The sequence below is a fragment of the Triticum urartu genome, chromosome 1 (assembly GCF_003073215.2).
Source record: "Triticum urartu cultivar G1812 chromosome 1, Tu2.1, whole genome shotgun sequence".
In the NCBI taxonomy this organism is placed as follows: Eukaryota; Viridiplantae; Streptophyta; class Magnoliopsida; order Poales; family Poaceae; genus Triticum; species Triticum urartu.
The window spans coordinates 462,089,697-462,116,150 of record NC_053022.1 but is presented as its reverse complement, the minus strand read 5'-3'; positions in this window follow the sequence as shown (position 1 = coordinate 462,116,150).

Sequence of the window (26,454 nt, the reverse complement as noted above, 5' to 3'; positions counted from 1 at the left end):
ATCTTCTTTCCACCAAATCCAAATCCTGTGAGAGAGAGTTGAGTGTTGGGGAGACTATCATTTGAAGCAAAAGTGCAAGGAGTTCATCATCAACACACCATTTGTTACTTCTTGGAGAGTGGTGTCTCCTAGATTGGCTAGGTGTCACTTGGGAGCCTCCGACAAGATTGTGGAGTTGAACCAAGAAGTTTGTAAGGGCAAGGAGATCGCCTACTTCGTGAAGATCTACCGCTAGTGAGGCAAGTCCTTCGTGGGCGACGCCCGTGATGGAATAGACAAGGTTGCTTCTTCGTGGACCCTTCGTGGGTGGAGCCCTCCGTGGACTCGCGCAATCGTTACCCTCCGCGGGTTGAAGTCTCCATCAACGTGGATGTACGATAGCACCACCTATCGGAACCACGACAAAAACATCCGTGTCTCCAATTGCGTTTGAATCCTCCAAACCCTTCCCTTTACATTCTTGCAAGTTGCATGCTTTACTTTCCGCTGCTCATATACTCTTTTGCATGCTTGCTTGAATTGTGTGGAGATTGCTTGACTTGTGCTAAGATAGCTAAAATTTGCCAAGAACAAAAATTGGGAAAAGGCTAGATTTTTATTTGGTCAAGTAGTCTAATCACCCCCCTCTAGACATATTTTCGATCCTACAAGTGGTATCAGAGCTTTGGTCTTCATGTGCTTTGATTTCCGTAGCTTTTGGTGATCATAGCCTTGGTTTCACAACCTAGGAGAGTATGGCGTCTAGCGAGGGAAATTATCACCGTAGAGGTCCTTACTTTGATGGCACTAATTTTGCTAGTTGGAAGCATAAGATGAAAATGCATATTCTTGGACATAACCCTGCCGTTTGGGCTATTGTGTGTATTGGCTTGCAAGGTGAATTCTTTGATGAGAAAGAACCGAACCGTGAAGCCACCGCGAAAGAGTTGAAGATGCTGCAATACAACGCTCAAGCTTGTGATATCCTCTTCAACGGATTGTGCCCCGAAGAATTCAACAAAATCAGTCGTCTTGAGAATGCAAAGGAAATTTGGGATACTTTGATTGATATGCACGAAGGTACCGACTCCGTCAAGGAATCCAAATTGGATGTGATTCAAAGTCAACTTGACAAGTTCAAAATGAAGGATGGTGAAGGTGTCGCTGAAATGTACTCTAGGCTTGCTCTTATCACAAATGAGATTGCCGGCTTAGGGAGTGAAGAGATGATCGATAGATTCATCATCAAGAAGATCCTAAGAGCCTTGGATGGAAAATATGATACCGTGTGCACATTGATCCAAATGATGCCAAATTACAAAGATCTCAAGCCAACAGAAGTCATCGGAAGAATTGTTTCTCATGAGATGTCACTCAAGGATAAAGAGGAACTTCACAACAAATCAAGTGGTGCTTACAAAGCCTCATGTGAAGCCCCCACATCATCGAATGAGAAACAAACCTTCAATGAAGAATTGAGCTTAATGGTGAAGAACTTCAACAAGTTCTACAAGAGTAGAAGCAAAGAGAGAAGCTCCAAGTCAAGGTCCTACAATGACAAAAGATCTTCTAGTCGAGAGCAAAATTGCTACAATTGTGGAAGGCCCGGACACTATTCCAATGAGTGTACGCCCCCCTACAAGAGAACAGAAGATTCTCCCAACAGAAGAAGTACAAGAGAAGAATCACCGTCTAGAGAAAGAAGGAGTAGAGATGATCGTTATGAACGAAGACCCTCACGGAGAAGCAAGGATTCAGAAAGAAAGGACAAGTCATCAAGGAGCTACACAAAACGAAGACATCAAGCTCATGTTGGTGAATGGGTATCCGGCTCCGACTCGGACAACCACTCCGAGAGAAGCTATCACTCCGACTCCGAATATACTCAAGATGAAGGTGTTGCCGGTCTAGCACTTGTGACAACCAACTCCTATGACATATTTGACTCACCAAATGAAGGAGTTGGAACATGCTTCATGGCTAAAGGCCCAAAGGTATCACACCCCGAGTATGTCGATTTCAATAGTGATGAAGATGACTTGTTAGGTGATGATGATTTACTTGTTGACAACTCTAGTGATGAATACTATGATGAAACGTCAATTAATCATGCTAATCAAGATAAAACGAATGACAATGATAAGGAGAAGATTGAGTCTCTAACTAAAGAACTAAACACTCTTAAGTTAGCTCATGAAACTATCTTAGGAGATCATCGAGAACTTTTAAGGACTCATGAGAAATTGCGCTTTGAAAAGCTCAACCTTGAGCAAGAGCATGAGTTCTTAAAAGCAATCAATGATGATCTTCGCAAGAAAAGTTCTTCTTGCATTGCCAAGTGTTTACTCTTATCCACTTACATGCCTCAAGTCAAGTCTAGTAACAAGAACAAGAAAGATTCTTCCTCTAGTAGTAACAATAATCATGCTAAATCCAATATTGTTGCTTCTAGTAGTTCTCTTGATTCCACTAATGATTCTCTTAGCCAAGTTACACTTGAGCAAGAAAATAGCTTATTGAAGGGAATTATAGAGAAAGGTGTTTACAAGAGCCTTGCCGGAAGTAAGCAATTCGAGAAAATTGTACGCAAGCAAGGAAGGCACCAGAAGAATCAAGGTGTTGGTTTTGAATGAAAGTTCAATGCCAATGGAGTTGAGTGGGAAGAAGATCAATACCCCAAGACGAAGTTTGTTCCTCAACAAGAGAAGTATGATCCTACTTCTCTCAAAGGGACACAAGCTCAAGATGATCTTCCACCACAAGACCACAAGCAAAAAGGCAAGGACAAGCTTCAAGAGGAAATTGATGCATTTGAAGAAGCTCCTAAGGCCTTGGTCAAGTGGGTTCCCAAGACTACTTCAAGTTCAACTTCATCAAGTACAACTACAACACCGAGGATTCGCATCAAGATGGTGTGGATGCCGAAGAAGAAGAACTAGAGAGGTCTTGAGGGTGACTCCGCCAACATACTTCACTCTTATCATCTTGGCAAGAACAAGTGCAATCAACTTCCACATCTTGCACTAGTTCAAGGAGTCACAAACCCTCTTGTTGGTAAGACAAGGGACAAGGTAACCTAAAAGCTTTCATAGACATCATCTTGTGTGTGCATCACTTTATGTCTATGGATATCCTTGTTTGTTCCTTGTGGGACTAACCCGTGTAGGTATTGAAAGTGCAACTCACTCCAATGGATAGCTCCAAATGATCTACATCAACATTGAGCATCCACATCTTCAACATCTACATGAAGTCATCATCGACAAAACCCAAGGTTAGTTCATCCCTCTTAGGGGGAATCTCACATCTAGGGGGAGCTTTACTCTAAGAATTGAGCTAAAGCAACTCTAATGGTGTGAACACAACAAATGCTTTATGTAAAAGTGGTAACCCCACTTGTGCATAAACGATGAGTATGACCTATGATCAAATTTTCTCATTTGACTCCTAAGTCAATATACTCATATATAGATGACCTAGTCATCGCCAATTGTTTGATAGATGCTAGAATTGGTTTTGCATGCTTTGCCACATATTTCAATTGCCATTTTATTGTGTGAGCATGTTGATTGCATATTTTACTCATTCGAGGACATCCACTTGTTGTTTTGATTGATTGGTTTTCTTTTCTTTTGCCAAGTGGATGGACAAGAATGCCTAAGAACCCCCTCTAGCTATCTATGCTTTTCTCGTCTCAAACTATATTCATGCTACATCACAAAATTTGATCAAGTCAGATTCGAACCACTCTGTGTGAGGGGCACTCGGAGTCCCCGATTCGTCATAGACTTAAACTTCCAAAACTTCTTTGTGTGTTTCGGTCTGACCGGTTCATCCATTTCGGTCATACCGAGATCACTAAGTCGATCTAGGTTTTCAATCTTGGTGCAACCGATTTGAACCTTTCGGTCACACCGAGTTTCAGTAACTGCTTGCAGTTATGAATCTCGGTGCCACCGAGTTGTTCCACTCGGTCACATCGACATGGTCGGGCTATATATACTCAAGGGAAATTTTTTGGAAATTTCTCCGAAACCCCTTCACCCGCGCATAGCTCGCTCTGCCTCCTGGGTCTCCGGATCATCTTCCTCGTCGCCAGTTGCCTCCTGCCGCTGGTCTCCGCCACCGTCAACGGAATTCTTCCCCGCCGTTGCCGCCGTAGCGAGTTCATCGCCGAACTAGGGTATGGACTCGATCACAGTGCTATCCCCATCCGATTCCTAGCACATTGTTATCATTATGATTGTTACCACGATTGAAACGCTTCTATCCAGTCAAAACACTCCGTAGATTAGAGTTGAATTGAAAATTTAGGGTTAGGTTTCCGCCGAAAGCATCTCGCACCCACCGAGTTGTGGAACTCGGTACCACCGATTCGGCTCAGGCCATTGCACATGTAATTTTCGGTCTGACCGAGAATTGCAAATTGGTGTGACCGAGTTCAGGACTTTGTGAAACCCTAGCAGTCTCGGTGCCACCGAACTGTGACTCGGTCTGACTGAGTTCACTAGTTTAGGTTCCAACAGCTGCTTCGGTATCACCAGTTTACAAATCGGTTGATCCGAAATGCTTTCTGTGGAAAACTAAAACTAAGTTTTTGACTCATTCTCTTGCAAAAACCTCTGCATTTTGTGATGCTCATCCACTCTATCTCATCTATATCTATTCACAGGGTCTGCTGTCAGCGTTTGCAATATGTCTGATCAGAGTGACAGCCAGAACAGGTCAGAGGAGCAGGTTCACCTGAGTGAGGGCACTAGTCCCTCTAGCAGTTCAGATGATGGTAGCAGGAGCACTCCCAACAACTTGCCCAAAGCTTCCACCAGAACAAGGAAGAAGAAAACTTCAGAGTCTGAGGATGAAGACTATGTGGTAGTTAAGGATGAGGCCACTTCCAAGAAGAAAGTGGTTAAGAAGGAATATAGCACTGCTGCTGCCACCAAGCCAGGCATGAAGCAAAAGGTTCCTGCAAAGAGAATTCCAATGTCTAAGGCCAGAGCATCTACTCAAGTCCCTTTGGGATCTGAACCCAAAGAGGCTGTTGTAGAAGGGAGGAAGAGGAAGGAGAGGATCAAAAAGACCACTGCTAGAGTGCTTGGGAGATCCTCAATCATGAGAGATTATGAAGAGGAAGAGGAAGAAGAGGTTGCTGCACCAGCACCTAAGGCCCAGAAGCTTATGGATGATGCTATCAGGACAGGGGCTACTTCATCAAAGCCGAAATAAGCACCCAAAGCAGCCTCCAAGCCCAAGAGTGCACCTAAGAGGAATACCAGGAGTATACCAGCTGCTGAGAAGAACAAGACCCCAGTGCCTGAAGTTGCTGCTGATGAAGATGATGAAGGACAAGTCCTGAGAAAGCTCAAACCCAAGATTCCAGACCACAATGATGCTCATCCTGTGGCTGAGAACATGAAGATCAGGAGAGACTCGGGATTGAGGCTATGGAGAGAGACAAATCCATATGCTACCAGGAGAAGGACTGCTGTCGATTACAGGTTCCACACAAAGGAACAACATGACTTCTATGAGACAGTGTTGTTGGACAAGAAGCCTATAGTGTGTGAAATGAGGTGGGTCGACTGGAAGTATATCAAGGAAAATGAGGAACACTATCCTGGTGTGTTTGACAACTTCAGTGCCACCAGCTCCAGCACCTACCCCAGCAGCTCCATCTACTTCGACTGAAGCCTTCGTTCTTGGAGTTCTCCGGACACCACCACCTGAAGACCAAGCTTGAGAGACGTTCTAGTGCTATGCATTTTCTATGAACTTTTGGTAACTTGTTGCCAAAGGGGGAGAAAAATGTATAGATCATAGGCTTCGAGAGAGAGCGTTGCTTTTTATTCTCTCTTGCTTTGGTGGTTGAACTTTGTTTGTCTTTTGATTGCTTGAGATACTATGCTATTAGCTGTGAGACATTGATGATCATGTGGTTGATCATAAGCTACACTTATGATTGTTAGATGATATTATCTTACTTATCCTTATATGATCATTCACTTTGCTTGGTGATGAGTGCATGTATTTAATTCTTATCATTTTGAGCGCTCCACCAAGATGTATGTGACATGGAAGAGTAACCGATGATCCTAACTCATTGTGCATTTGCAGTCCAAAGCAACTCTTAAGATATGAACAAATTTAGGGGGAGCTCTTGCTTTTCACATACTTCTCAAAGAGACGATATCTTTCACTCTTATTATCATTTGTCGAAGCTTTGATATATATGTTGTCATCAATTACCAAAAAGGGGGAGATTGAAAGTGCAACTATCCCTGGGTGGTTTTGGTAATTCCTAACAATATATAGCTCATTGAGCTAACATTATTCCAAGATTAATATTTCAGGAAAAGCTCAATGAATGGCATGACATAGATGAGGAAAGTGGATCCCTCAAAATTCTAAGGACAAAAAGTTTGTCTCAAGCTTCAAGATCAAGACTCTACATTTTATATTTTAGTGATCCAAGATCACATTGAGTCTATAGGAAAAGCCAATACTATCAAAGAGGGATGAGGTGTTGCTTAATGGCTTGCTTGCTCAAAATGCTTAGTGATATGCTCCAAAACCCTCAACTACCTTCCCACATCCACATATGACCTAAACCAAAAGTCAAACTCGGCCCCACCGATTCTATCTATCCGGCGCCACCGAGTTTCAAATGTCATAGCCACTGCCACAAACCCTAGGCAAATCGGTCTCACCGATAGGGATCTCGGTCTCACCGAGATGGGATTGTAATCTCTCTGTTTCCCTTTGTAACGTTTCGGTCTTACCGAGATGAGCGATCGGTCCCATCGAGATTGCAATGTAAACTCTCTGTTTCCCTTTTGTAACATTTCGGTCTCACTGAGATGAGCGAATCGGTCCCACCGAGTTTACCTGACCAACTCTGTGGTTAGTTTATTACCAAAATCGGTCCCACCGAGTTTGTGTAATCGGTCACACCGAGATTACGTTATGCCCTAACCCTAACCATATCGGTCCTACCGAGTTGCATCTCAGTCCCACCGAAAATCCTAACGGTCACTAGGTTTCCTGAATCGGTCTGACCGAGTTTAACCATTCGGTCCCACTGAGTTTGGCAAATTGTGTGTAACGGTTAGATTTTGTGTGGAGGCTATATATACCCCTCCACCCACTCTTCATTCGGGGAGAGCCATCAGAACATACCTACATTTCCAATACACATTTTCTAAGAGAGAACCACCTACACTTGTGTTGAGGTCAAGATATTCCATTCCAACCATATGAATCTTGATCTCTAGCCTTCCCCAAGTTGCTTTCCACTCAAATCTTCTTTCCACCAAATCCAAATCCTGTGAGAGAGAGTTGAGTGTTGGGGAGACTATCATTTGAAGCACAGGAGCAAGGAGTTCATCATCAACACACCATTTGTTACTTCTTGGAGAGTGGTGTCTCCTAGATTGGCTAGGTGTCACTTGGGAGCCTCCGACAAGATTGTGGAGTTGAACCAAAGAGTTTGTAAGGGCAAGGAGATCGCCTACTTCGTGAAGATCTATCGCTAGTGAGGCAAGTCCTTCGTGGGCGACGGCCGTGATGGAATAAACAAGGTTGCTTCTTCGTGGACCCTTCGTGGGTGGAGCCCTCCGTGGACTCGCGCAACCATTACCCTCCATGGGTTGAAGTCTCCATCAACGTGGATGTACGATAGCACCACCTATCGGAACCACAACAAAAACATTCGTGTCTCCAATTGCGTTTGAATCCTCCAAACCCTTCCCTTTACATTCTTGCAAGTTGCATGCTTTACTTTCGGCTGCTCATATACTCTTTTGCATGCTTGCTTGAATTGTGTGGAGATTGCTTGACTTGTGCTAAGATAGCTAAAATCTGCCAAGAACTAAAATTGGGAAAAGGCTAGATTTTTATTTGGTCAAGTAGTCTAATCACCCCCCTCTAGACATACTTTCTATCCTACACTCACATCAAAAGGACGGCGCAACCAGATCCATCTATGGACCACGCAGGCATGCACCAACATACAATGTAACACAACAAACATCCGAACACCACGGTATGCCCAAATACAGGGGAGTCGCACACCCTCTATGTTTCACCGACGAGGTGCTGGACCATGAATTTCCCGAGGGATTCAAACCCGTAAACATAGAGGCGTACGACGGAACAACAGACCCTGGTGTCTGGATTGAGGACTACATCCTCCACATCCATATGGCTTGAGGAGACGATCTCCACGCCATCAAGTACTTACCCCTCAAGCTCAAAGGGCCAGCTCGCCACTGGCTTAAAAGCCTCCCCGAAAACTCCGTCGGAAGCAGGGAAGAGCTCGAAGACGCCTTTCGTGCTAATTTTTCAAGGGACATATGTCCGACCAGCGGATGCAGACGATTTAAGTCATATAACTCAACAACCCGGTGAGTCAGCCCGGAAACTTTGGAACAGGTTCCTCACTATAATGCTTAGAAGCTTTTAAGCATAGCGTCCGAGACGAATGGCTTGCCAGACACCTCGGTCAAGAAAAGCCGAGAACAATGGCAGCATTAACAAGCCTCATGACCCGTTTTTGCGCGGGCGAGGACAACTGGTTAGCCAGATGCAGCACCAGCGACCCGAGTACATCCGAAGTCAGGGATGGAAACGGGAAATCACGACGCAGCAAGAATAAGCGCCGGAATAAGGAAACAGCCCGAAGAGCACGGCGGTAAACACCGGATTTAGAAGCTCTCGGCCAGGCCAGCAGAAGCCGCCCTCCAAAGGCAACAGATATGAACTGTCCAGCCTAAACAAAATTCTGGACCAAATATGTCAGATCCATAGCACCCCTGATAAACCTGCAAATCATACCCACAGAGAATGTTGGGTCTTCAAACAGTCCGGCAAGCTCAACGCCGAACACAAGGGGCATGATACACCAAGTGAAGACGAGGACGAACCTCGCAAGCAAAGCACAGGGGAGCAGAAGAAATTCCCACCAGAAGTCAAAACAGTCAATGTGTTACACGTTATAAAAGGGAGAAACAAAGCGGCACCTTTAGAGGAACATGCCCCAGGGCCTATCACCGCGGAGCTCCGCCACTGGTCGTCCCAACCGATCACCTTCGACCATCGGGATTACTCGGCAAGTATCCGGCGTGCAGGATGGGCTGCCTTGGTATTAGATCTAATAATTGACGGATACCACTTCACCCGAGTCCTAATGGACGGCGGCAGCAGTTTAAATCTGATATATATACGGACACAGTCCGCAAAATGGGGATAGACCCAACAAAAATTTACCGCAGTAATGCTACCTTTAAAGGAGTAACGCCACGCCCGGAGGCTCACTACAGGGGCTCCCTGCTACTAGAGATTATATTCGGCTTCCCCGATAACTTCCACAGCGAAAATTTAACTTTCCACGTCGCTCCGTTCCAAAGTGGCTATCAAGCACTACTCGAACACGAAGCTTTCGCTCGCTTTAATGCAATACCGCATTACGCTTCCCTCAAGCTCAAGATGCCCGGTCCACGTGGCATCATTACAGTAACTGGAAATATTGAGCGCTCCTTGCACGCCGAAGGCGGTGCAGCCGCCTTGGCCGCCGCACACTAAGCGGCCTCACCAACTCAAGCATTTGACAGGTCATTAAGACCACAAACACGGCTAGACGAGTCTGGCTCAGCTATATGTAATTAATACAGGTTTGATGGCTATACCCCTATTACAATACAAGGGGCTCAACGCGCGCGCGAAAGTGGCCATAAGGCTCACCTTTACTCATTTTCAACTATATACTGTTTATTTAGTATAACTTAACTTTTGCACGACAACTTTTCAATTAAGTTCCTCTCTTTTTCAGATGACCATTGTGCTACACCCGTCCAGGATATGGCACAACGGAGACACAGGCGCAGACGTGTAGCAGGGACCCGTTCCAAGGATTCTTTGTAGATTAAGACCTTGCGTAAACCTTTTTTACTGTCTCTTGTTGATTTACATCCCTCAGATTCTCAGTACAATTGAGAAGGATGCTGACGTCTTGGCATGTGACCACGCCAGAATAATGCACGTACCTGGACACCAGAGGCTTATTACAAAGGGTACTGTTTAGACCCGGTTTACACCATAAAGACCGAATACCTTAGGGAGTGTTCAGCGTCGCGAGTTTGGCCTTATATGCATCTGCTCCGAATCATGTCTTTGGTCAAACATTGGGTTTGCCCGGCTCCTGTGTTTTGCTGCCTTATGTTCCGCTCTATCGGCTAAGGCGACACCAAGAGAACTACTGCGATTGTGCCCTGGTTCATCCGGACGAGCACCTCAGTAGAGAAAGCCGAAAACTGACTGTCATGATATAGCGTGGGACTGTTCAACCACTCGATGACTTATTGGAATCTTCAGGATTCCTCCGCATTAACGAAGGGCCGTTTCCCAGCCAGGCATGTACGCACCCCGAATCCGGACGAGTGTGGAGCCACCAGGGGCTATCAAGTAGCCCCACTGTCAAACTCCTATGGCTAAGTGAAAGTGTTAAAGCATTATAGTCCGGTTGCCTAGTTCGCTACGCTATCACCTCCTTATTAGGACCAAGACATTGGATTAAGTGTGAATACGCGTCTTCTGCGAACACCCCCGCATTATATGCATGGGGGCTGAAGCCGACGACTGCAATCTTTCAGGTTATATACATATATACATAAACGGCCACACAGGAGGCATCACAATACTTTCGGGCAAAAGTATAAATACAGCCTTGATAAATTCAATAAAACGTTGTTTTTACAATGGGAATACATGTCACTCAAACATAACATTCTTCGAGCACTGGGCCTCTATCGAACGAGCGCCCTCAAGAACTTCTTCAAAATAGTGCTCGGCAGCCACTCGGCCTATGGCCGAACCCTACGTCGCGACAGTGGTGGCATCCATCTCCGCCCAGTATGTTTTGACACGGGCAAGGGCCATCCGCGAGCCTTCTATGCACGCCGACCTCTTCATCGCATTAATGCGTGGCACCGCACCAAGGAACTGTTGCACCAAGCTAAAATAACTGTTCGGCTTTGGCCTTTCCAGCCACAGATGATCCACGACAGACCTCATGGCGAGTCCGGACAATATATTAAGTTCGGCCCATTCGGCAAGTTGATCAGTCAATGGAAGCAGACGCTCTGGAATGTTAAATTGCAACCAGAACAGCTTGTCCACTTCACGGTCTGTTTGATCTCGGAAGTATTCGACCGCATCGACAGCGCTCGCCGCTAAGTCCATATATGTGTTGGCCGAACTCCACAGCCGATCTAGAGGGGCATACCGCGGATCGCCGAACTTCCTCCGCGGCATAAAGGGCTTCCCAGCCATAATGTCCCTGGCTTCACGCAGTTCCTCCTTCTTCGCTCTCATTGCAGAGCGGGTGTCTTTGGTCGCCATTGTGGCCTTTTCAAGGTCCGTAGCCTTCGCCCGGTTTTCTTCTTCAAGAAACTGGCAGCGGTCGGTAGTGTCTTTTAACTTCACAGCCATTTTGGCCATTTTCTCTTTGCTCTCGCTATGAGCGGCCTTCTCGGCTCTCAACTCTTCGACCGCCTTCAAAGCGGCCGCATCACTACTCCTTTCTTGCTCCTTGGCTCGGGAAAGCTCCGCCCACAAGGCCTCCACGGTGGCAGCTCCATCTGCAGTCACAACATATTAAATATACTGGCTTCACGCTGCTCTTACTATATGACATCCACTATAAATATCACCTACCCTGGGCCTCGTCAAGCCGCTTGTTAACAAGCTCGATGTCGGCATCCGCCGCATCCAGTTGCCGCTTTAGTTCGGCAACCCCATCAGTCCGCCTAGCCACCGGAGCTTCAGACACCTACACATAAAGGCGGTGTGGTTATTACCTGGGAATATGATCCTCCGTTCGCCGCCATTCTTGATACGTCTCCAACGTATCTATAATTTTTGATTGCTCCATGCTATATTATCTACTGTTTTGGGCAATATTGGGCTTTATTATCCACTTTTATATTACTTTTGGGACTAACCTATTAACCGGAGGCCCAGCCCAGATTTGCTGTTTTATGCCTATTTCAGTGTTTTGAAGAAAAGGAATATCAGACGGAGTCGAAACGGAACAAAATCAACTGGAGAAGTTATTTTTGGAAGGAAACACACCTGATGGACTTGGACCCACGTCAGGGGAGACACGAGGTGCTCACGAGGGTGGGGGCGCCCCCCTAGGGCACGCCCCCCTGTCTCGTGGGACCCCCGTGGCTCCTCCAACGTCCTCCCTGCACCCATATATATCCACGTACACTAAAACTTCCAGAACGCACAATAGATCGGGAGTTCCTCCGCCAGAAGCCTCCCTAGCCACCGAAAACCAATCTAGACCCGTTCCGGCACCCTGCCGGAGGGGGCAATCCCTCTCCGGTGGCCATCGTCATCATCCCGGTGCTCTCCATGACGAGGAGGGAGTAGTTCTCCCTCGGGGCTGAGGGTATGTACCAGTAGCTATGTGTTTGATCTCTCTCTCTCTCTCGTGTTCTTGAGATGATACGATCTTGATGTATCGCGAGCTTTGCTATTATATTTGGATCCTATGATGTTTCTTCCCCCCTCTCCTCTCTTGTAATGGATCGAGTTTCCCCTTTGAAGTAATCTTATTGGATTGAGTCTTTAAAGACTTGAGAACACTTGATGTATGTCTTGCCGTGGATATCTGTGGTGACAATGGGATACCACGTGCCACTTGATGTATCTTAAGGTGACCAACTTGTGGGTTTCGTGACATTGGGAACCTATGCATAGGGGTTGGCACACGTTTTCGTCGTGATTCTCCGGTAGAACTTTGGGGGTACTCTTTGAGGTCCTTTGTGTTGGTTGAATAGATGAATCTGAGATTGTGTGATGCATATCGTATAATCATGCCCACAGATACTTGAGGTGACATTGGAGTATCTAGGTGACATTAGGGTTTTGGTTGATTTGTATCTTAAGGTGTTATTCTAGTACGAACTCTAGGGCTGTTTGTGACACTTATAGGAATAGCCCAACGGATTGATTGGAAAGAATAACTTTGAGGTGGTTTCGTACCCTACCATAATCTCTTCGTTCGTTCTCCGCTATTAGTGACTTTGGAGTGACTCTTTGTTGCATGTTGATGGATAGTTATGTGATCCAATTATGTTAGTATTGTTGAGAGGACTTACACTAGCGAAAGTATGAACCCTAGGCCTTATTTCCTATCATTGCAATACCATTTATGCTCACTTTTATCACTTGCTACCTTGCTGTTTTTATAATTTCAGATTACAAATACCTTTATCTACTATCCATATACCACTTGTATCACCATCTCTTTGCCGAACTAGTGCACCTATACAATTTACCATTGTATTGGGTGTGTTGGGGACACAAGAGACTCTTTGTTATTTGGTTGTAGGGTTGCTTGAGAGAGACCATCTTCATCCTACGCCTCCTACGGATTGATAAACCTTAGGTCATCCACTTGAGGGAAATCTGCTGCTGTCCTACAAACCTCTGCACTTGGAGGCCCAACAACGTCTACAAGAAGAAGGTTGTGTAGTAGACATCAAGCTCTTTTCTGGCGCCGTTGCCGGGGAGGTGAGTGCTTGAAGGTATATCTTTAGATCTTGCAATCGAGTCTTTTAGTTTCTTGTTTTATCACTAGTTTAGTCTATAAAAGAAAATTTAAAAAAATGGAATTGAGTTTGTCTCATACGCTTCATCTTTTTAATATCTTTCGTGAGTATGATGGAAAGGATAATTGTGCTCAAGTGCTAGAAGAAGAAATCTATAAAATGTTTGGCACTAAATATTTGAATGATGAGCATGATTGCAATGTTGTTAGTATGAATTCCTTGAATATCCATGATGCTAATGATATGCAAAGCCACAAGCTTGGGGAAGCAATGTTTGATGAAGATGATATCTTTTGTCCCCCAAGTTTTGATGAGCGAATTTATTATGATGAAAGCATGCCTCCTATCTATGATGATTATTGTGATGACACGTATGCTTTAAAGAACAATGATAACCATGAAACTTGTCATCTTGATCTTAATTTTCAATCACATGATAGTTATTTTGTTGAGTTTGCTCCCACTATTATTCATAAGAAGAATTTTGCTTATGTGGAGAGTAGTAAATTTTCTATGCTCAGATCATGAAAATAATGCTCTAGATGCTGGTTATATTGTTGAATTCATTCATGATTCTACTGAAAATTATTATGAGGGAGGAACATATGCTTGTAGGAATTGCAATAATATCAAGTTTCCTCTCTATGTGCTTAAAGTTTTGAAGTTATGCTTGTTTTACCCTCCTATGCTAGTTGATTATTGTTCCCACAGGTTGTTTGCTCACAAAATCCCTATGCATAGGAAGCATGTTAGACTTAAATGTGCTAGTCATATTCTTCATGATGCTCTCTTTATGTTACAATTCTTATCCTTTATGTGAGCATCGTTGAAATCATCGTGCCTAGCTAGGGGCATTAAACGATAGCGCTTGTTGGGAGGCAACCCAATTTTATTTTTGTTCCTTGATTTTTGTTCCTGTTTAATAATAAATAATCCATCTAGCCTCTGTTTAGTTGTGGTTCTATGCTTTTAATTAGTGTTTGTGCCAAGTAGAACCTTTGGGAAGACTTGGGGGAAGTCTTGTTGATCATGCTGTCAAAAACAGAAACTTTAGCGCTCACTAGAATTGCTTCCATTTTTTTGGAGAGTGCTATTTAGTTAATTCTTGTTGCAGATGATTAATAGATAAATTCCTCAGGTCCAGAAATTTATTTGAGAATTTTATGAGTTCCATAAGTATACGTTTGATCCAGATTACTACAGACTGTTCTGTTTTTGACAGATTCTGTTTTTTCATGTGTTGTTTACTTATTTTGATGAATCTATGGCTAGTAAAATAGTTTATAAACCATAGAGAAGTTGGAATACAGTAGGTTTAACACCAATATAAATAAAGAATGAGTTCATTACAGTACCTTGAAGTGGTGATTTATTTTCTTATACTAACGGAGCTTACGAGTTTTCTGTTAAGTTTTGTGTTGTGAAGTTTTCAAGTTTTGGGTAAGGATTCGATGGACTATGGAATAAGGAGTGGCAAGAACCTAAGATTGGGGATGCACGAGGCACCCCAAGGTAATATTCAAGGATATCCAAGAGCCTAAGCTTGGGGATTCCCCGGAAGGCATCCCCTCTTTCGTCTTTGTTCATCGGTAACTTTACTTGGAGCTATATTTTTATTCGCCACATGAAATGTGTTTTGCTTGGAGCATCAATTTTTTTTGTTAGGATTTTCTTGCTGTTATTTAAAATAATGTTTTGCTTCTTTTATTTCAATAAAAGTGGCTTTTATAGCCTTTACTATGCCTGTGTTACAAGTATACATGTTGCTGTTTGAAAACAGAAAGTTTACCGCTGTTGCAATAATTCCCTAGAAAAGTCAGAATGTGATAAAATGTTGAAACCTTTTGCATATTATGCTCTCATAAATTTACTACAGTGGGAATTTTCTTTCATAATTTTTGGAGCTAGGTAAGTATGGATGTTGCAGCATTCTTTACATACTATCCTGTTTAGGCAGATTGCTGTTATGTTTGCATTGTTTGCATATGTTTGCTTCTTTAATGATTCTATTTGAGGATAGGACTATTAAATATGCAGAGGCATTTAGGATGCAATGTGGAATAATAATTTTAGTGATTTGCTACAGTAGAGTATGATAAGGTTTTTGCAATGGTTTATACTAACTTATCTCACGAGTCCTTGTTGAGTTTTGTGTGGATGAAGCTTTTGAGATTTAGGGAGACCGTGATATGAGAGGAATTAAGGAGACACAAAAGCTCAAGCTTGGGTATTCCCAAGGCACCCCAAGATAATATTTCAAGAAGTCTCAAGCATCTAAGCTTGGGAATGCCCCGGTTGGCATCCCACATTTCTTCTTCAACAACTATCGGTTAGTATCGGTTGATCCTAATTTTTGCTTCTTCACATGATGTTTGCTATTCTTAGAATGTCATTTTATTTTTCTATGCTTTCTGTTTGAATAAAGTACCAAGATCTGAAATTATTAAATGTTAGAGAGTCTTCACATAGTTGCTTAATTATTCGACTACTCATTGATCTTCACTTATATCTTTCGGAGTAGTTCGTCATTTGCTCTAGTGCTTCAGTTATATCCTTTTGGTGCATGGTGGTAGTTTTATTTTGAATAAATAGATGAACTCTCATGCTTCACTTATATTATTGTGAGAGTCTTAAATAGCATGGTAATTTGCTTAAAATCTTAATATGCTAGGTATTCAAGAATAATAAAATTCTCTTATGAGTGTGTTGAATACTAAGAGAAGTTTCATACTTGATAATTGTGTTGAGATATGGACATGGTGATATTATAGTCATGCTAGCTGAGTAGTTGTGAATTTGAGAAATACTTGTGTTGGAGTTTGTGATTCCCGTAGCATGCACGTATGGCGAACCGTTATGTGACGAAGTCGGAGCATGATTTATTTATTGACTGTCTTCCTTATGAGTAGTGGTCGGGGACGAGCGATGGTCTTTTCCTACCAATCTATCCCCCTAGGAGCATGCGTGTAGTACTTTGTTTCGATAATTAATAGATTTTTGCAATAAGTATGTGAGTTAGTTATGACTAATGTTGAGTCCATGGATTATACACACTCTCACCCTTCCACCTTTGCTAGCCTCTCTAGTACCATGCAACTTTCGCCGGTACCATAAACCCACCATATACCTTCCTCAAAACAGCCACCATACCTACCTATTATGGCATTTCCATAGCCATTCTGAGATATATTGCCATGCAACTTTCCACCATCTAGTTCATCATGACACATTCATCATTGTCATATTGCTTAGCATGATCATGTAGTTGACATAGTATTTGTGGCAAAGCCACCGTTCATAATTCTTTCATACATGTCACTCTTGATTCATGGCATCCCGGTACACCGCCGGAGGCATCCATATAGAGTCATACTTTGTTCTAGTATCGAGTTGTAATCATCGAGTTGTAAGTAAATAAAAGTGTGATGATCATCATTATTAGAGCATTGTCCTAGTGAGGAAAGGATGATGGAGACTATGATTCCCCCACAAGTCGGGATAAGACTCTGGACGAAAAAAGAGAGGCCAAAGAAGCCCAAAAAAAGAGAAAGGCCATAAAAAGGAGAAAGGCCATATAAAAAAATATATAAAAAATGAGAGAAAAAGAGAGAAGGGACAATGTTACTATCATTTTACCACACTTGTGCTTCAAAGTAGCACCATGATCTTCATAGTAGAGAGTCTCTCATGTTATCACTTTCATATACTAGTGGGAATCTTTCATTATAGAACTTGGCTTGTATATTCCAATGATGGGCTTCCTCAAAATGCCCTAGGTCTTCATGAGCAAGCAAGTTGGATGCATACCCACTTATTTCTTGTCGAGCTTTCATACATTTATAGCTCTAGTGCATCCGTTGCATGGCAATCCCTACTCACTCACATTGATATCTATTGATGGGCATCTCCATAGCCCGTTGATACGCCTAGTCGATGTCAGACTATCTTCTCCCTTTTTGTCTTCTCCACAACCACCATTCTATTCCACCTATAGTGCTATGTCCATGGCTCACGCTCATGTATTGCGTGAAGATTGAAAAAGTTTGAGAACATCAAAAGTATGAAACAATTGCTTGGCTTGTCATCGGGGTTGTGCATGATTTAAATACTTTGTGTGGTGAAGACGGAGCATAGCAAGACTATATGATTTTGTAGGGATAGCTATCTTTGGCCATGTTATTTTGAGAAGACATGATTGCTTAGTCAGTATGCTTGAAGTATTATTATTTTTATGTCAATATTAAACTTTTGTCTTGAATATTTCGGATCTGAATATTCATATCACAAGTAAGAAGAATTACATTGAAATTATGCCAACTAGCATTCCACATCAAAAATTATCTTTTTTATCATTTACCTACTCGAGGACGAGCAGGAATTAAGCTTGGGGATGCTTGATACGTCTCCAACGTATCTAGAATTTTTGATTGCTCCATGCTATATTATCTACTGTTTTGGGCAATATTGGGCTTTATTATCCACTTTTATATTACTTTTGGGACTAACCTATTAACCGGAGGCCCGGCCCAGATTTGCTGTTTTATGCCTATTTCAGTGTTTTGAAGAAAGGGAATATCAGACGGAGTCGAAACGGAACAAAATCAACTGGAGAAGTTATTTTTGGAAGGAAACACACCTGATGGACTTGGACCCCACGTCAGGGGAGACACGAGGTGCTCACGAGGGTGGGGGCTCCCCCCCTAGGGCGCGCCCCCCTGTCTTGTGGGACCCCCGTGGCTCCTTCGACGTCCTCCCTGCACCCATATATATCCACGTACCCTAAAACTTCCAGAACGCACAATAGATCAGGAGTTCCGCCGCTAGAAGCCTCCCTAGCCACCGAAAACCAATCTAGACCCGTTCCGGCACCCTGCCGGAGGGGGCAATCCCTCTCTGGTAGCCATCTTCATCATCCCGGTGCTCTCCATGACGAGGAGGGAGTAGTTCTCCCTCGGGGCTGAGGGTACGTACCAGTAGCTATGTGTTTGATCTCTCTCTCGTGTTCTTGAGATGATACGATCTTGATGTATCGCGAGCTTTGCTATTATATTTGGATCCTATGATGTTTCTTCCCCCCTCTTCTCTCTTGTAATGAATCTAGTTTCCCCTTTGAAGTAATCTTATCGGATTGAGTCTTTAAAGACTTGAGAACACTTGATGTATGTCTTGCCGTGGATATCTGTGGTGACAATGGGATACCACGTGCCACTTGATGTATGTTAAGGTGACCAACTTGCGGGTTTCGTGACATTGGGAACCTATGCATAGGGGTTGGCACATGTTTTCGTCGTGATTCTCCGGTAGAACTTTGGGGGTACTCTTTGAGGTCCTTTGTGTTGGTTGAATAGATGAATCTGAGATTGTGTGATGCATATCGTATAATCATGCCCACGGATACTTGAGGTGACATTGGAGTATCTAGGTGACATTAGGGTTTTGGTTGATTTGTATCTTAAGGTGTTATTCTAGTACGAACTCTAGGGATGTTTGTGACACTTATATGAATAGCCCAACGGATTGATTGGAAAGAATAACTTTGAGGTGGTTTCGTACCCTACCATAATCTCTTCGTTCGTTCTCTGCTATTAGTGACTTTGGAGTGACTCTTTGTTGCATGTTGAGGGATAGTTATGTGATCCAATTATGTTAGTATTGTTGAGAGGACTTACACTAGCGAAAGTATCAACCCTAGGCCTTATTTCCTATCATTGCAATACCATTTACGCTCACTTTTATCACTTGCTACCTTGCTGTTTTTATAATTTCAGATTACAAATACCTTTATCTACTATCCATTTACCACTTGTATCACCATCTCTTCGCCGAACTAGTGCACCTATACAATTTACCATTGTATTGGGTGTGTTGGGGACACAAGAGACTCTTTGTTATTTGGTTGCAGGGTTGCTTGAGAGAGACCATCTTCATCCTACGCCTCCTACGGATTGATAAACCTTAGGTCATCCACTTGAGGGAAATTTGTTGCTGTCCTACAAACCTCTGCAGTTGGAGGCCCAACAACGTCTACAAGAAGAAGGTTGTGTAGTAGACATCAGTTGTCGATGACAACGAGAGTCTCAGGGGCTACTATCTACACAGGGCATACCTAAAATGCACGGTACCATTACAAATGTATATCATTTCACGTACCTCAAAGCCCGTCAGTAGACTCATAAAGGCTTCATGCAACCCGTTTTCGGCGGACGAAATCCTTTCAATCACTGTACACATTAATGTACGGTGCTCTTCTGAGATAGTCGCTCGCTCTAGCAGACCCTTCAGTACGTCCGACCGCATACCAGATGGTGCCGGACTCTTTTGATTGCTCTCTTCAAGAGCCGGACACTGAGGGCTTCGGGTGACCATGGGATTACCTTCTGGCCTTGCCGGATCCGGAGAAACTCTCTGTGATGACACTTCAAGGTCGCCCGCTTCTTGAGCCAGGGAGTCCGGGGGAGGCGTTTCGCTCTCCATCATCTCCGGAAGAAGATCCCCCGAAGACGAGCTCTGCTGAGAAGGGCTCAGATCCGAACTGCAAGATAAATGCTTCGGTTATCTTCCTCAGAAGTAAGGTAGTATATATTCACTATTAAGTACTTTTTGATTACTTACAGCTCGTTAGAGGGCTGATCCCGGCATGGACTTTGTGCGCAAGAGCACCCTCTGAGGCGGGACCCTCTGGTGGAGTTTTCTTCTCCCGTTTGGAAACCTTGGTTTCTGGATCATCAGAGGTAGTCCTCTTCCTCCCCCGGGGCGAGGGAATGTCAGATTCCTTCCCTTGGCTATCCTCCCTCACGGAGGCGCTCGTTCCCTCGGTTGGAATAGGTAGCGGTGGAGGCCCACTTTCGCCCTCTTTATTCCCCCCCCCTTCATCTTCCTTTGAGGGCACCGGGAAGGGTGCTGGCTCGAGCATCTTTTCCAGCACCGGATTGTCCAAGCCTTCGGGAAGGGAGGCCGAACACCGGATCATCTTCGCCTTTGTTATCCAGTCCTGGTCAAAAAGTGATTCTTCAGAATGACGTCATGATAGATGAAAGATAGTGTGTTCGGCTAGAGGATTACTTACTTGGGCCGCGGTGCGGTTGCTGCTCAGGCCCACGTCCTCGAAGGTGTCCAGACACTCTATTTGGGGTCCGAAGAACAACTTGTACATCTCGTTGTGCGTCAGGCCGAGGAAATTCTGAATAGCGCACGGTCCTTCTGGGTTGAATTCCCACAAGCGGAGGGGCCGGCGTTTGCAAGGCTAGACTTGACGAACCAGCATGACTTGCACTACCATAACCAAACTAAAATCTCCCTCGAAGAGATCCCGAATGCGGCTCTGCATTAAGGGCACATCCTTGGCTGGACTCCAGCTCAGCCCCCTGCTGATCCATGACATCAGTTGTGGTGGAGGGCCTGAGCGAAAGGCGGGGGAAGCTACCCACTTGGCACTTCTGGGAGCGGTGATGTAGAACCACTCCGGTTGCCATAATCCGGACACCTCTGGAAAGGAACCTTTTGGCCACGGAGCTCCAGCAATCTTGCTTATTAATGCACCCCCGCACGCTGTATACTGCCCCTCGACCGTCTTCGGCTTCACATCAAAGGTCTTGAGCCACATGCCGAAGTGAGGGGTAATGCGGAGGAAGGCCTCACATACGACAATAAATGTCGAGATGTGGAGAAAGGAATCCGGGGCTAGATCGTGGAAATCAAGCCCATAATAGAACATCAAACCCCTAACGAAGGGATCCAGAGTGAGGCCTAGTCCTCGGAGGAAGTGGGAGATGAACACAACGTCTTCATTGGGTTCAGGAGTAGGGACGACCTGCCCTCGGGCGGGCAGCCGATGTGAGACTTCGGCGGTCAGGTATCTTGCCTCCCTTAACTTCTTGATATCCTCTTCCGTGATGGAGGAGGGCATCCACCGGCCCTGGAGGCTGGATCCTGACATGATTGAAGGTCTGAAGTACCTGACCTGGGCTTTGAGTGTTAGAACTCGAGGCGGGGGAAGGATTCGTTTGAGCACAGGAGGAAAAAAGTAAAAGCCTTGACCCTTTATAAAGAGGGTGAATATCAAGCGTCCTCCTCGTGGTCGTTTGGGACTTGCCTAAAATCTAGGAGTCCTAGGCGCGGTTGGGTAACCCATGACCGTATTGATGAGAATCCCGTAATAAGGGGGACACGATCTCTGCTTTGACAAGAAGTGTCAAGAAACTGCCTCGCGTTATGTGCGGGGCTAGAAAAACGGTTCGAATGATCACCGCGCCATGGCATGATGTCATGTTGCCAAAATGTGTCAGCAGATTAGATTTGTGGAAATATTATTCTCTCTACGGTGGTATGTGGAACTTATTTTGCAGGGTCACACACTATCCTTTTATTCGAACTCTTCTGTGGTGTATTCGGAGGAGGAACCCGCCTTGCAATGCCGAAGACAACACTGCGCGCCGGACTCATCGTCATTGAAGCCTGGTTCAGGGGCTACTGAGGGAGTCCTAGATTAGGGGGTCTCTAGACAGCCGGACTATATCCTTTGGCCGGACTGTTGGACTATGAAGATAGAAGATTGAAGACTTCGTCCCGTGTCCGGATGGGACTCTACTTGGCGTGGAAGGCAAGCTAGGCAGTACGGATATGGATATCTCCTCCTTTGTAACCGACCTTGTGTAACCCTAGCCCCCTCCGGTGTCTATATAAATCGGAGGGTTTTAGTCCGTAGGACAACATACAATCATACCATAGGCTAGCTTCTAGGGTTTAGCCTCTCCGATCTCGTGGTAGATCAACTCTTGTAATACTCGTATCATCAAGAATAAATCAAGCAAGGCGTAGGGTTTTACCTCCATTAAGAGGGCCCGAACCTGGGTAAAACATCGTGTCCCCTGCCTCCTGTTACCATCCTCCTTAGACGCACAGTTCGGGACCCCCTACCCGAGATCCACCGGTTTTGACACCGGCAGGCGTATTCATTTGCGGAAAGACGCGGATGATTAATTCGGGTGATGTGAACTGGGACCTGAGCGATATGCCAAAGATTACTTGATATATATAAAGGCCAAGACCCCGGCTATTTTATATGCCCTGGGTCGAAGGCACAGGAAAAAGGCATGTTACAGGCTCGAAAAAGAGTGCGGTCTACAAAAAGTTATTTTGGACCTCCTGTCGCACGTCAACGCCGTCTGTCCTCGGCGAGGGGAATCCTTGAAGGAAGTAGCCCGTAGGTGAGTGTACGGATCCGAACTCCGATGGAGTCGGTCTTAGATGTTTCTTCTTTGCGCCACCTGTTTTTAAGAGATAATGAAGAAAGAAAAAGGAAAGTAGATAAAAATGTTACCGGAGTGCTTGCAGACTTGTCCGTATTATGCCTCCGCCAATGCCCATGGTATCTTAAGTGCGGAGTTATGTATGCACGGTATAGTTTTAACGGGTATATGAGATGGGTAACGAAGCCGAACTGCTATTTCTGCTCCGGATTTGATCGATCTTCGGGGGGAAATTGCTTCTAACCCCCGGCATTCGGCTGGTGAACCACTCTGCCGTCCCTATTGCCTGGCGGCCCCCTTCCCTTGTGTTCAGCGTTGAGCTTGTCGGCCTGCTTGAGGACCCAACAGTTTCTGTTGGTATGATTAGCTGGTTTATTGGGGTGGCCGTGAATCTGGCAGGGTCGGTCCAGTATCCTGTCTAGGTTGGATGGTCCGCCTCTGTTCGCCTTGAATGGCTTTTTCCGTTGATCGGGCTTGGGATTGTTGAATCTGGTGTTGACCGCTGTGTCGCGTGATCTTTCATTATCATTGCGACTGTTGTGTTTGCTTTGTTGTGGCTTGCCATTGCTGTCTCGGATTTCGGAAGTGCCCGAGTCCCTGGCGCTATTGCTTCGGCGAGCGAGCCAGCTGTCTTCTCCCGTGCAAAAGCGGGTCATTAGAGCGGTAAGGGCTGTCATCGATCTAGGTCCTTCTTGACCGAGGTGGCGTGCAAGCCATTCATCCTGGACGCTGTGTTTAAAGGCCGCAAGGGCTTCCGCATCCCGATAGTCGATGATTTGGTTCTTTTTAACTAAGAACCTAGTCCAGAGCTTCCTGGCTGACTCTCTGGGCTGCTGGACAATGTGACTTAAGTCATCGGCGTCCGGTGGCCGGACATATGTTCCTTGGAAGTTGTCGCGAAAGGCGTCCTCCAAATCTTCCCAGCTGCCAATAGAATTTTCCGGCAGACTGTTTAACCAGTACTGAGCTGGTCCTTTGAGTTTTAGTGGTAGGTATTTGATGGCATGAAGGTCGTCTCCGCGGGCCATGTGGATATGGAGGAGGAAGTCCTCGATCCTTACCATGGGATCCGCTGTTCCATCGTATGATTCGATATTTATAGGTTTGATCCCGTCTAGGAATTCATGCTCCATTACTTCGTCTGTGAAGCAAAGAGGGTGTGCGGTGCCTCTATTTTGGGCCACACTGCGACGTACCTCCGATGGAGTCCATTTGTGGTTTTTGGCCTGGGCGTGGCAAGGTTTGTCACGTCCGAATAGGAGGCCGTTGTCGCGTGTCGAGGTATGTCCTCGCGATCCTTAGATCGCTCTTGAGTGTCCTGCTCTACTACCCAAGTCCCGTTGAAGGTCGTATGCACAACCCTGAGCTGTTTTGTTCTTGCCTTTATGGCGAGGTAGGGCTGTTGGAAATATGCCCTAGAGGCAATAATAAATTAGTTATTATTATATTTCCTTGTTCATAATAATCGTTTATTGTCCATGCTATAATTGTATTGATAGGAAACTCAGATACATGTGTGGATACATAGACAACACCATGTCCCTAGTGAGCCTCTAGTTGACTAGCTCGTTGATCAATAGATGGTTACGGTTTCCTGACCATGGACATTGGATGTCGTTGATAACGGGATCACATCATTAGGAGAATGATGTGATGGACAAGACCCAATCCTAAGCATAGCACTAGATCATGTAGTTCATATGCTATAGCTTTTCTAATGTCAAGTATCATTTCCTTAGACCATGAGATTGTGCAACTCCCGGATACCGTAGGAATGCTTTGGGTGTATCAAACGTCACAACGTAACTGGGTGACTATAAAGGTGCATTACAGGTATCTCCGAAAGTGTCTGTTGGGTTGGCACGAATCGAGACTGGGATTTGTCACTCCGTGTAAGCGGAGAGGTATCTCTGGTTTGGGCCCACTCGGTAGGACATCATCATATGCGCAATGTGACCAAAGAGTTGATCACGGGATGATGTGTTACGGAACGAGTAAAGAGACTTGCCGGTAACGAGATTGAACAAGGTATCGGTATACCGACGATCGAATCTCGGGCAAGTACAATACTGCTAGACAAAGGGAATTGTTTACGGGATTGATTAAGTCCTTGACATCGAGGTTCATCCGATGAGATCATCGTGGAACATGTGGGAGCCAACATGGGTATCCAGATCCCGCTGTTGGTTATTGACCGGAGAACGTCTCGGTCATGTCTGCATGTCTCCCGAACCCGTAGGGTCTACACACTTAAGGTTCGGTGACGCTAGGGTTATAGAGATATTAGTATGCGGTAACCCGAATGTTGTTCGGAGTCCCGGATGAGATCCCGGACGTCACGAGGAGTTCCGGAATGGTCCGGAGGTAAAGATTATATATAGGAAGTGCTTTCGGCCATCGGGACAAGTTTCGGGGTCACGGTATTGTACCGGGACCACCGGAAGGGTCCCGGGGGTCCACCGGGTGGCACCTGCACAGAATTAAGACATTGCGGAAATTGTTTCACAACTAATACAGCCAGGAACACCAGGTGTGATGGTGTGTCCGAACATCATAACTGCACCCTATTAGGTATGATGCATACCATGATGTCTCTTATCGAATTACCATGATAGTTTATGGGTTAGGCATTAGAGACAACCACATTCACTTTAAATAGGGCACCACGTAATTCCGATGAGATGACACCGTATGAACTATGGTTTAGAGAAACCTAAGCTGTCATTTCTTAAAAGTTTGGGGCTGCGACGCTTATGTGAAAAAGTTTCAGGCTGATAAGCTCGAACCCAAAGCGGATAAATGCATCTTCATAGGACACCCAAAACAGTTGGGTATACCTCCTGTCTCAGATCCGAAAGCAATAAGGGATTTTTTCTAGAATCGGGTCCTTTCTCGAGGAAAAGTTTCTCTCGAAAGAATTGAGTGGGAGGATGGTGGAGACTTGATGAGGTTATTGAACTCTCACTTCAACTAGTGTGTGCAGGGCACAGGAAGTTGTTCCTGTGGCACCTACACCAATTGAAGTGGAAGCTTATGATAGTGATCATGAAACTTCGGATCAAGTCACTACCAAACCTCATAGGTCGACAAGGATGTGTACTACTTCAGAGTGGTATGTAATCCTGTCTTGGAAGTCATGTTGCTAGACAACAATGAACCTACGAGCTATGGAGAAGCGATGGTGGGCCGGATTCCGAAATGGCTCGAGGCCATAAAATCCGAGAGAGGATCCATGTATGAAAACAAAGTGTAGACTTTGGAAGAACTACTTGATGGTCGTAAGGCTGTAGTAGATGGATTTAAAAGGAAGACGGACAATGATGGTAAATCACCATTAAGAAAGCTCGACTTGTCGTTAAGATGTTTTCCGACAAGTTCAAGGAGTGACTACGATGAGACTTTCTCACTCGTACGATGCTAAGAGTCTGTTGGAATTATATTAGCATTACTGCATTATTTATGAAATCTTGCAGATAGGATCAAACATTGTTTCCTCGACGATTTTCTTGAGGAAAGGTTGTATGTGATACAACCGGAAGGTTTTGTCAACCTGAAAGATGCTAATAAGTATGCAAAGCTCCAGCAATCCTTCTAAGGACTGGAGTAAGCAT